The sequence below is a fragment of the Rattus norvegicus genome, assembly GCF_036323735.1.
Source record: "Rattus norvegicus strain BN/NHsdMcwi chromosome Y unlocalized genomic scaffold, GRCr8 chrY_unlocalized_1, whole genome shotgun sequence".
Lineage (NCBI taxonomy): Eukaryota > Metazoa > Chordata > Mammalia > Rodentia > Muridae > Rattus > Rattus norvegicus.
The window spans coordinates 9757-20183 of NW_026947367.1; the positions used below are offsets into that span (position 1 = coordinate 9757).

At 41.1% G+C, this 10427-nt stretch overlaps 1 long non-coding RNA gene across 1 annotated transcript; it reads right to left on the minus strand.

Moving 5' to 3' along the window:
* Positions 1-228: 228 nt before the first annotated feature.
* Positions 229-4126, minus strand: LOC134484550 (uncharacterized). The gene is made up of 2 exons (XR_010061994.1): positions 3938-4126; positions 229-466 (listed from the first exon to the last, which is right to left on the minus strand). It is a non-coding gene; the product is annotated as an uncharacterized LOC134484550 (long non-coding RNA).
* Positions 4127-10427: the final 6301 nt, after the last annotated feature.

Here is a 10427-nt window from a genome sequence, read left to right on the forward strand (position 1 = left end):
AACAAGGCTGATAAATGATTAAATGTCCAAGGGCCAAAATATATAAGCAAAAGACAAGGAGATAAATAGGTATCCCATGCATGTCCAATAAGGAATAAGCAAACCCCAAATAATTAATGTACAGCATCATTAACTGAAAAATAAATAATGTGTTGATACATAGAAGGAAAAATAGCATGCTGATTGACATTTTTTAAAGTCTCAAAATAAATCAAATAGACAATACAATTTGGGTTCCTGCAACAATCATAATTGCATTATCCAAAAAGTCAAATCCTATGAATGGTATTGCATTTTTGAAGAATACATAATTTAGCTGTCCTGGAGTGGGTGTTAGGTTTCTCATTCTTCTTGAAGCGATGCAGTTCTTTGAGGAAGCAGGTCCTTTGAGTGGAATGCAGGCTGTAGATGAAGTCGTGTGTACCTTACGCCATGTTAAGTGCCTCGCTGGGCTCCTTCTTTGGATCTGTGCCCAAAAGCAGGTCAGTAAGAATGCACTGTATCTTTTAACTATTTTAAAGTAATTATAATCTCTGTATCAACCTCTGATTGAAACGTTCTAAGACCCCAAGTATATCAATTTAATACTTAGGGGAATGTACCATCCCTTGTTTTAAAATTAGTACCTTCAGAATGTGAATCTGGGACATCCATATTAGCAGGATGGGATATATTTTAAGTCAAATTACACAGTGTCTTGGGTGATAAAATTCTTAAGAACAGCGGTGAGGTGCCAGGCAAGAATGCTAGTGGGTGACATGGTGAGAGCACGTGGAACAACCAGATAGGTGACAAATAGCATTCAGTCATACAGCTAAATGGGCCAGCTTTCTTGGGGCAAAAAGGCCAGCCCATAATCAGGCACAAGCTTTGTGCCTGTGAAACAAAAATGAGAGCAGAGTGGCAGCTGGTTTGTTACCGGCTGTCTCTCTGGACTTTGATTGTCCTGAGCTCAGCTCAGCTCCTTAGAGTCAGCTCAGTGGCTCTGCCTATCAAGAGACCCAGCCTCTGAAGGACACTAGGCTTCCAGTAAGAATTAATAACAAAAGGATAGAGAGATGGTTAAGAACTGAGTGCTAGATGCCAAGTGGCTGATAAAATAATTGTATGGTTCGTCTACTTTAAGGGGGGAATTTCTTCCAGGCTGTCATACATGCTAGATGACCTTGCGCCAAAAGACCAGGAGAAAATAGCATTTGAGAATTGAAGGGGGGCTTGCCCAGGGGGTGTTATCCGATTGAAGCCTCAGATATCATAGAGTAAACTATAGTTACAGGCAATTGGTTTTAAGGACGCTTTCGGCTACCATTCCTGAGGCATTGGTCACAATTGTGTTGGGTTTCCGGACTCTTACAACCAATAAATAGATTACTAACATTGGAGTACTGATCTTTAATAGAAGTATAGCCCTCCAAGGACTGCAGTTGTAGCCGTTCACCAAGCCGCCTCACTGAGTTAGAGGGCCATGAAAAAGAAAACATTGATCCTGACCGTGGCCACAGCCTCCAGTTGGAGTAAGCTGAAGAGCCGGTGCTAAGACTTTCTCCTCTTGTCATCCTAGAGTAAAGCCTTTTCTGTCTGGCACAAAGATGTTCCTCACAGTCTGCTGCAGACTCTTTCTGAAACTATTTTCGGGACTACCCTGATTCCCAACCTGGGGCATTTTGACCACAGGGGCAAGAACTGACTGCTGCAGGAATAGGATCAGAGGCACTGTCTATGTCAATGATGACTAACAAGGAAGGTGACTTAATGCTGAAGACCAACTCCTCACTTGCAATAGGGCCAGCAGATAAGGCAGGTTCCCTGGCAGAAAACAATTTCTCTCAAGCAAATTATTTCCAAGTTAAGCACCAAGTAGACCAAGTAAAACTTCTTGAGAAAGAAAGCAAACAGTTCCATGATTTCAAACACTATCATCAGTCCAAGTCCAAAAATGAAACAACAGCCAAAAAAGACACTCGACAATACCAAAGAAAAAAACTAGACAAACAAAACCAAGAAAAAGCATTCTATAAGTGAATTCCACAGATGCCCATTACCTTCAATACCTGGCCCAAAATGCAGCTTAACCTTAGCTGTTTCTGGGATGAGGCAGAACATCTGATCCCACCTCCCAATGTGACTCTAGAGTGTCCTCTATTTTCCTTTCTCCTCCTAGAGCATCCTCTCTGGCCTGTGACAACAAGCAAGTCGACCTGTCACAGCCATAAGCCCCTTACAGCACCAATAGCGACCACCAAGTGGACTCTAAAACTTCTCCAGTTGGGACTCAAACCCTTCAGACAGCAGGGGCATACAACACAAATCAGCATGAAACAAAGGCAAAACATGACACAGAGACAAAACAGAAAGTAACACAGAACACAAAACACAGACTTGCTCAAGCTTACCTCTGATCTCTTAACCAACTGTGGTCTGGAGGGAGCACAGTCCCTGTGATGCACCAAAGTGCTTTAAGACCCCATAGCCCTATTCTTTGTGTCCTGAATGACTCTCTGTGTCCTGTCACAAAAGATGAGAGTAGAATGCTTGTCCCATCACTCAGCAATAGCTCTGGGAGGGTGTTATTGGTGGTAGCCAAAGGTCCAAGAAGGAGCAAAGTCTTCCACAAACAAAAAAGACAGACCAGCCTATTAATAGGGAAAGACTTTCTCCTCCAGGACACCTTCAAAGAGCCGCAACTTGGGTGCCTTTTGTAAGTGAGAGATCAGAGGGTGCCTGGAATAGAATTGGGACAAGGGTTCTTGGGACAAATAATGACGTTAAGACAGGAGTCTGACCAGGGCGGCAATTTTATTTTCCTCCAAGGCTGAATTTATACCATAACAGGGGTAACAGAGGGCAGGGAAAAGTAAGAAACATTTACCCAGGACCAACATACAATACTGGTGTGGTCAGGTAATAAGGTGATGTTCACAAAGTATCAGAAATGTCACAGGTTTGTCATATTATTAGTCAGCAGGACAACTTTAAAATAGTATTATTTTTTCTTTACCAGCAAATGTGTATTACTATTTTGCAGCTTGGTGGGGATTTTCCATGAAAATAGTGATAGTAAATTCTAACCATAATAATATCATCAACAGTGGAGGGCATCAAGAGTGTCGCTCCAAACAGAACTGAAGGGGCTTTCAACTACATAAGAAAAACAATGCCAAAGAACCAGAGATTTCTGGTACTAACCCAATATTTTGTGCATGGACAGAATTATGGCTCCAACTGCATATGTAACAGAGGATGACCCTGTTGGGCACCAATAGAAGGAGAAGCCCTTGGTCTTTCCAGGTTTGACTCCCAGTTCAAGGGAATGTCAAGGTGCAGTATGGGAGGTTATAGAAGAAGGGGAGAGGGGTCAGATAGGGCTCATATTGACAGGAAACTGGGAAAGAAAATAACATTTGACATGTAAATATAGAAATATCCAATTAAATAAGCAATGAATTTTGCCAAAAAATAAAAAAAAATGGAAGAAGTAAAAGAAACTGCTACCTAATCTCACCTATTGAAATCTAAAGGGTTACTGTAAGGGAATGGTAATCAGAGTAATACTAGTGAAAGACAGATGATGAAATCTCAACTAGAAGCACTTCTCTCTCCCAGATATCAGTGTCAGACACAAACTGCAATATAGGTATCCAAACCATGGAGGAGTTTTCTCTGAGCTAGGGACACAATTCCTGTCTCTCCCTTTTTCCTTAGGACCTTTTTCTTCTTTTCAAAAAGAGTAAAGTCCATGAGCTCTCAGGAAATCAACTGTGCCCTTCCCAACCCTTGGCTTTGTGAATAAAGAAATTAATGATATAAACTCTCTGACTTCCAGGAACCATAAGAACAGGGAAGTCCAGATGCTTCTGAGAGGCTCACAGCTCTTGATTCCCATATGTGGAAGGGTCAGATCAAGGCTTTCTGTTCAGGGAACACACTAAACACCTACCCAGGATTCACTGAGCTCTCCAGTGGACCATGTATTTCTTCCTTTTTTATACCATGACAGAAGGGCAGCTTCCTTCTCCTCATCTTGGATCCTTTCATCCTCTTTGCTCTCCCTAAAAAATGGCTGTTTACTCTGAATTAAAGGGCAGTTACAAACCCTAGATGTACTGAAGGAATATCTGAGAAGCAGGTGGTGTCACAACAACACTTCTGACCTCACAGAAGGAGCTAGGTCTCTCCAGGTTACAAGAGATTTTTCGGGAAGGACCTAATGATGATGATGTCACTGAGAACCTCCATGTCCTACCTGCTGAACAGCTTTCCTTATATTGACCAGTTTCAAGAGTGCCTTTTCCAGGAGAGTCTCTTGTGACACAGTGGAAACCTTTACATACTCCATCTCTCTAAATCTAGAGAATTGTCTTGTCTTCATTAGTGGTTACATGCTACTACCCAAAGACTATACATGAACTAACCCGGGACTCCAAAATCATTGGTATCACTGAATGCCTAGTAGTGGCACCAGTGGAAGGGGAAGACTTTGGTCCTCCCAAGACTAAACCCCCAGTGAAGGAAAGTAATATGGGGGTGGATCGGGTTAGGAACACCCCTATAGAAGCTGAGTGGGAAGAGCTAGGAAAATGTTAACCTATAACCTAGAAAGGGAATAACATTTGAAATGTAAATAATAAATTTGCAAGTTAATGAAAATAGAAGAAAAAAAAAACACTCCTTCTGGAAGAGGAGAACATATGATTTTCCGTTAAGGATCAATGGGAAGAATTTTGGACACCTGGACAAATGTCGAAAAACCCTATTGAATATTGGAAACATTTGGTTATTTCCGGAAAGTCCTGGGTGGATAGGAACATCTTGGGGAAAAATGGGAGATCCAAGTTCTCCATGTCTAGATAGGGAATGATGTTGGGAACCTGGAATGTGTGTGAATATTACCTGGCCCAGTTTGTCAGTAGAAGAGTCAGCAGAAGGTGGCCCAGGTACAGTGTGGTTTTCTCTGAAACTTTCACTGTTCTCTCCAGTACTGTGGTTTGTAGATGTTGCAGGCACTCTGGCTACCAACTCGTCAAAGTCCAGATTTTTTCAAACCCAGTAGACATAACCCGCTTTTTTTTTTCATCTTCCCAAGAATGGGCACTAAAGATGAGGCCACTCTTTTTTCTAGTAGCAGGATGTAAAGCAGATCTTCTGGTATCCCTGGTCAGTGTGTTACACAGTGATCTGCTATCCTTGGTCAGTGGATTAGTCATGCCCTAAGGAACCCTCAGAGGAAGTGGAACTGTCCATTTCTTGTTCTCAGTCAGTTACCTCTTGGGGTCTAGGGCCCTCTTACTGACTGAAGCCTTTATATGATCTTTGAGTTTCTGTAGGTTTTCTGTAACACGAGCATCAGGTTTTTTGAATCTCTGGTCTTCATAGGGTTTTGGGCATCTGAACTTGTCCCGAGCCCTTCTAAGTAGTCCGGGAGGTGCAAACTTGCTCGGGTCTCTGCTATTCAAGTGCTTCCCCCATTGAGGAATGATGTTGTAATCTGGTTCGGGGACACTGAAGGCAGTCTCAGGTGGCGTAGGCTGGGAACCCTTCAAGTGCTTCCCCCATTGGAGTCCGGTGTTATAATCTGCTTGGGGGGACACTGAAGGGGCTTCCAGGCTGTGGAGGCTGGGAAATCGGCAGTGCATGGTCAGAGGGTAAAGTCCCGGATGAGGCTCGCTGGCCTCTCTCCACACATCTGGCTGTTTAGTCGTTAAGAAAATTGAACAAGAAATCGTGAATGGGCTACTACCACGTAAGGGGCAGTGAATGTACTTGCCCAGAGGTGAGTCTTGGTGAACATCAGTTGAGCTGTATGGGTCTCTCTCCCGAGAACTGTGGACAAGTCCAGAAAGAAAAGCAGGGGAATCTCGAGTGAACCTTGATCTCAGGAAACAAAGTTGGATAGGGGCTGTCCTCGAGTTAGCACGGGGCAGTAGCGAGGTCTGCACGGACCAGTTGCGAGGTCTGCACCGGGCACTTGCGAAGTCTCCACGGGGAAGTCGCAAGGTCTGCATGGGGCAGTTGCGAGGTTTCCAAGGGGCAGTCTCGATGTCTGCACGGGGTAGTGACAAGGTCTGCTGGGGCAGTCACGAGGTCTGCGTGGGGCAATAGCGAGGTCTGCACGTTGCAGTCGCGAGGTCTGCACGGACTAGTCAGGAGCTGCCTCACTTGTCAGTATTTGTAGTAGCGGCGCGATCATCCAAGCTTTCTGATTGAGGAGGAACCCTATCGACTCTCTTCCTTTGAGTCCAGAGTGCTATCTGCTCTCTGTCAGGGGCCGAGATAAGGATTCTGGAAGGAGCAACATGAATGGAAAGGGAAAGGGGTGCTTAGGACATTGTGCGGTCAAGCGAATATTACAACAGGGTAAATCGCTCTAACTGGAGGCCATCAGTGGTGCAGTGATGTGTCTTGGAACATCATAAGCAAATGGGAAAGGCTGATCCAGACCCTTGCTCCTCAGAGACTGCAGGGACTAGAAAATCACTGGTTGACTGTGTTACGGAATGAACATGTGAGGATGTGAATAGAGCATAGAATGCATGGGATTGATATTAGAATTCCATGTGACTTCCAGGTGTTACTGTGATGCTTCTGCCTAGATGTATCACTATTTTTTCTTGTCCAAAAGCTCTTAATATTCTTTCCAATATAATAGTTTTTAAATATTGAGTATGCTACACAATGGAATGTATTTTTTCTAGTCACATGTATTGAAATTCTAAATGTCTCTTGATATCTTACACAGTTGCCTGGCTAGAAATCCTGGGATGCTTTCAATACTGGTAAGCTGATTGAATACAACTGTTTGCATTACAAACTTTTAAATAATTCTTTTGGTGATCCCCAATTAGATTGTGCAAATGCCTCCCGCCTTTTACAGACATATCTACAATCTCCCTTGCTTGGAGAAAGGAGTTAAGTGTTATGCCTTCTTTGAATGAAGAGAAAGATCTAAGGCTACACTCCTCAGAGAAACAAGCAATCAGGAACTGTAGGAAGAAATATGCATCTAGGGAACAATAAGTGTTCCAAGCTAACCTGAGCAGTAAAATAATGTATGGAAAATACCATTCCTTTATTATTATTATTATTATTATTATTATTATTATTATTATTATTAACCATTGTATTTGTTTTCATTTCAAATATTAACCCCTTTCCAGATCCTGTTAATAAACTCCATCCACCACATACTCCTCCTCTTTGTTTCTAAGAGGGTGCCTCCCCAACTCTCCCAATCATTCTTACCTCACCCATCTAGAATCACTGTTCTCTGAATTACTCTTCTCTAGGACATCAAGCATCTAAAGGACCAAGTGCTTCCCTTTCCACTGATGTGAGTTGAGGCTGTTCTCTGCTACATATGTAGGGTACCAGACAATGTATATTCTATAGTTGGTGGTTAGGGCCAGGGGTACTCTGAGGGGTCTGGTTAATTGAAATCATTGTTCTACCTCTAATTACAATCCCCTTCAGATTCTAAATCCCTTCCCCTACATCGTCCATTGGGATCTCTAGGTTCAGTTCAATGGTTGGCTTTCCTGGCAAAGCCTCTCAGAGAACAGGCATATCAGACTCCTGTTTGCAAGCACATCTCAGCAACAGCAACAGTGTCCAGTTTGGTGTCTGCAGATCTCTGGAAGGCCTTTCCTCCAGCCTCTGCTCCATTTTTGCCCCTGCCTTTTCATTAGACAGGGATAACTCTGCTTTAATAAGAGCTGGGTGACTGGTCCCATCCTTGCACTGGGGGCTATGTCTATCTACTGCAATTGGTTTCTTCAGGTTCAATATCACTGTTGTGTATGTTGGCTAATGTCATCACTGTTGGGTCCGGGGAACCTGTCGCATCCCTAGTACCTGGGACATTCTAGAGAGTACCCCCTTACCAGTGAGTACATGCTATGTGCCTTTATTTGTGATTGGGTTACTTCACTCAGGATGATATTTTCTGATTTCATCCTTTTGCCTATGAATTTCATGAAGTCATTCTATTTAACAGCTGAGTATCAAACCATTGTGTAAATGTACCACATTATATGAATCTGTTTCTATTTTGAGGGACATCTGGGTTCTTTCCAGCTTCTCTCTTTTATAAATAAGACTGCTATGACCATAGTGGAGCACGTGTCCTTGTTGTAGGTTGGAGCAAGTTTTGGGTATGTGCCATCGAATGGTACAGCTGGGTCCTCAGGTAGTAAATACTATGTTCAATTCTCTGCAGAACCTCCAGCCTGGTTTCCAGAGTGGCTTTAAGAGCTTGCACTATCAACAGTGACAGAGTGTTCCTTTCTCTCCACACCATTGCCAGAGTCTGTTGTCAACTGATTTTTTATCTTAGCCATTCTGACTGGTATGAGGTAGAATCTAAGGATTGTTTTAAATGGCTTTTCCCCAACGACTAAGGATGTTGAATATTAGTTTAGGTGCTTCTCAGCTGTTCAATATTCATCAGTTGAGAATTTTTGTTTAGAACTGTAGCCCACTATTAAATAGTGTTATTTGATTCTCTGGAGTAAATCTTCTCCTTGAGTTTTTTGTAAATATTGGATATTGGCTCTCTATCAGATGTAGGATTGGTAAAATCTTTTTCCAATCTGTATGTTGCTGTATGAAACTAAATACAGTGGTCTTTGCTTTACACTAACTTTGAAATTTTATGAAGTTCTATTTGTCGATTCTTGATCTTAGAGCAAAAGTAATTGGTGTTCTATTCAGGAAATTTTCCCCAGTACTAATGTGTTCAAGGTTTTCCCTGCTTTTTCTTTAATTAGTTTCAGTTTCTCTGGTTTTATTTAGAGGTCTTTAATCCATTTTTACTTGAGCTGTGTACAAGGAGATAGGAATGTATTGATTTGCATTCTCCTACATTCTGTCCTTCAGTTGAAACAGCACAATTTTTATCCACTGAATGATTTTAGATCCTTTGTCAATAATGAAGTGGCCATAGTTGTGTGGGTTCTTTTCTGCATCTTCAATTCTATTCCATTGATCTACCTGCCTGTCTCAATACCAATACAATACAATTTTTCATCACGATTGCTCTGTAATACAACTTGAGCTCAGGGATGGTGATTTCTCCAAAATGCTTTTTTTTTTTCAGAATAATTTTCTCTATCCTGTGATTTATTTTATTGCAAATAAATTTGAAAACTTTCACTTTTATGTTTGTGAAGAATTGAGTTGGAATATTGATGGGGAATCCATTCAATCTATAGGTTGCTTTTGGTAAAATGGCCATTTTTACAATATTAATCCTGCCAATACACGAACATGGGAGTTCTTTCTAATTTCTGAGATCTTCAATTTCTTTCTTCAGAGACTTGTTTTCTTGTCATATATATCTTTCACTTGCTTGGTTAGAGTGAATCTGAGTTATTTTATAAGCTTCTTTATTATTGTCAAGGGTGTCATTTCCGTAATTTCTATCTCAGCCTTTTTCTCTTTTGAGTAGAGGAAAGTTACTTATTTGTTTGAATCAATATTATATTCTGTCACTCTGCCAAAGTTGTTTATCAGGCTTAGAAGTTCACTTGTGGAATTTGTGGGGTCACATAAATATACTACCACATAATCTGCATGCATATAGTGACATTTTGAATACTTCCTTTGCAATATGTATCTCTTTACCTCCATTTGTTGTCTAATTACTCTGGCTAGGACTTCAAATACTATATTGAAAAGGTAGGGAGAGAGTGTGTGTCCTTGTCTAGTTCCTGATTTTAGTGGGATTGTGTTAAGTTTCTCTCCATTTAGTTTGATGTTAGCTACTGGTTTCCTGTATATTGCTTTTACTGTTCTTCAGTACGGTACTTGAATTTCTGATATTTCCAAGAGTTTTACCATGAAGGGTTAGGTTCTATAAAATGTTTTCTCAGCATTTAATGAGATGATTGCTTGTTTTTTTTCATTGATTTGTTTTTGTAGTGGATTAGACTGATTGGTTATTAGGTTCTGTATATTAATCCATCCCTGTATTCTTGGGATGAAGCATACTTGATCATGATGTATCATTGTTTTGATGTGTTCTTGGAATTTGCATGCAAGAAATTTACTCAGAATTTTTGCAGGGAAATTCATGAAAAAAATGATCTGAAATTCTCTTTCTTTGTTGGGTCTTTGTTTGCTTTACTTATAAGCATAACTGTGGCGTCAGAGAAGGAATTGTGTAGTGTTCCTTCTATTTCTAATTTGTGGAATAGTTTGGAGAATATTGGTATTAGGTATTTTATGAATGTCTGAGAGAATTCTGTACTAAACCTTCCTGGTCCAGGGATCTTTCTGTTGGGAGACAATTAACAACTGCTTCTACTACTTTACGAGTTATGGGAGTATTTAGATGGTTTATCTGATCGTGATTCAACTTTGGTACCTTGTATCTGTCTAGAAAATTATCCATTTAATACTTACTTTCCAGTTCTGTTAAGTATAGGCTTTTA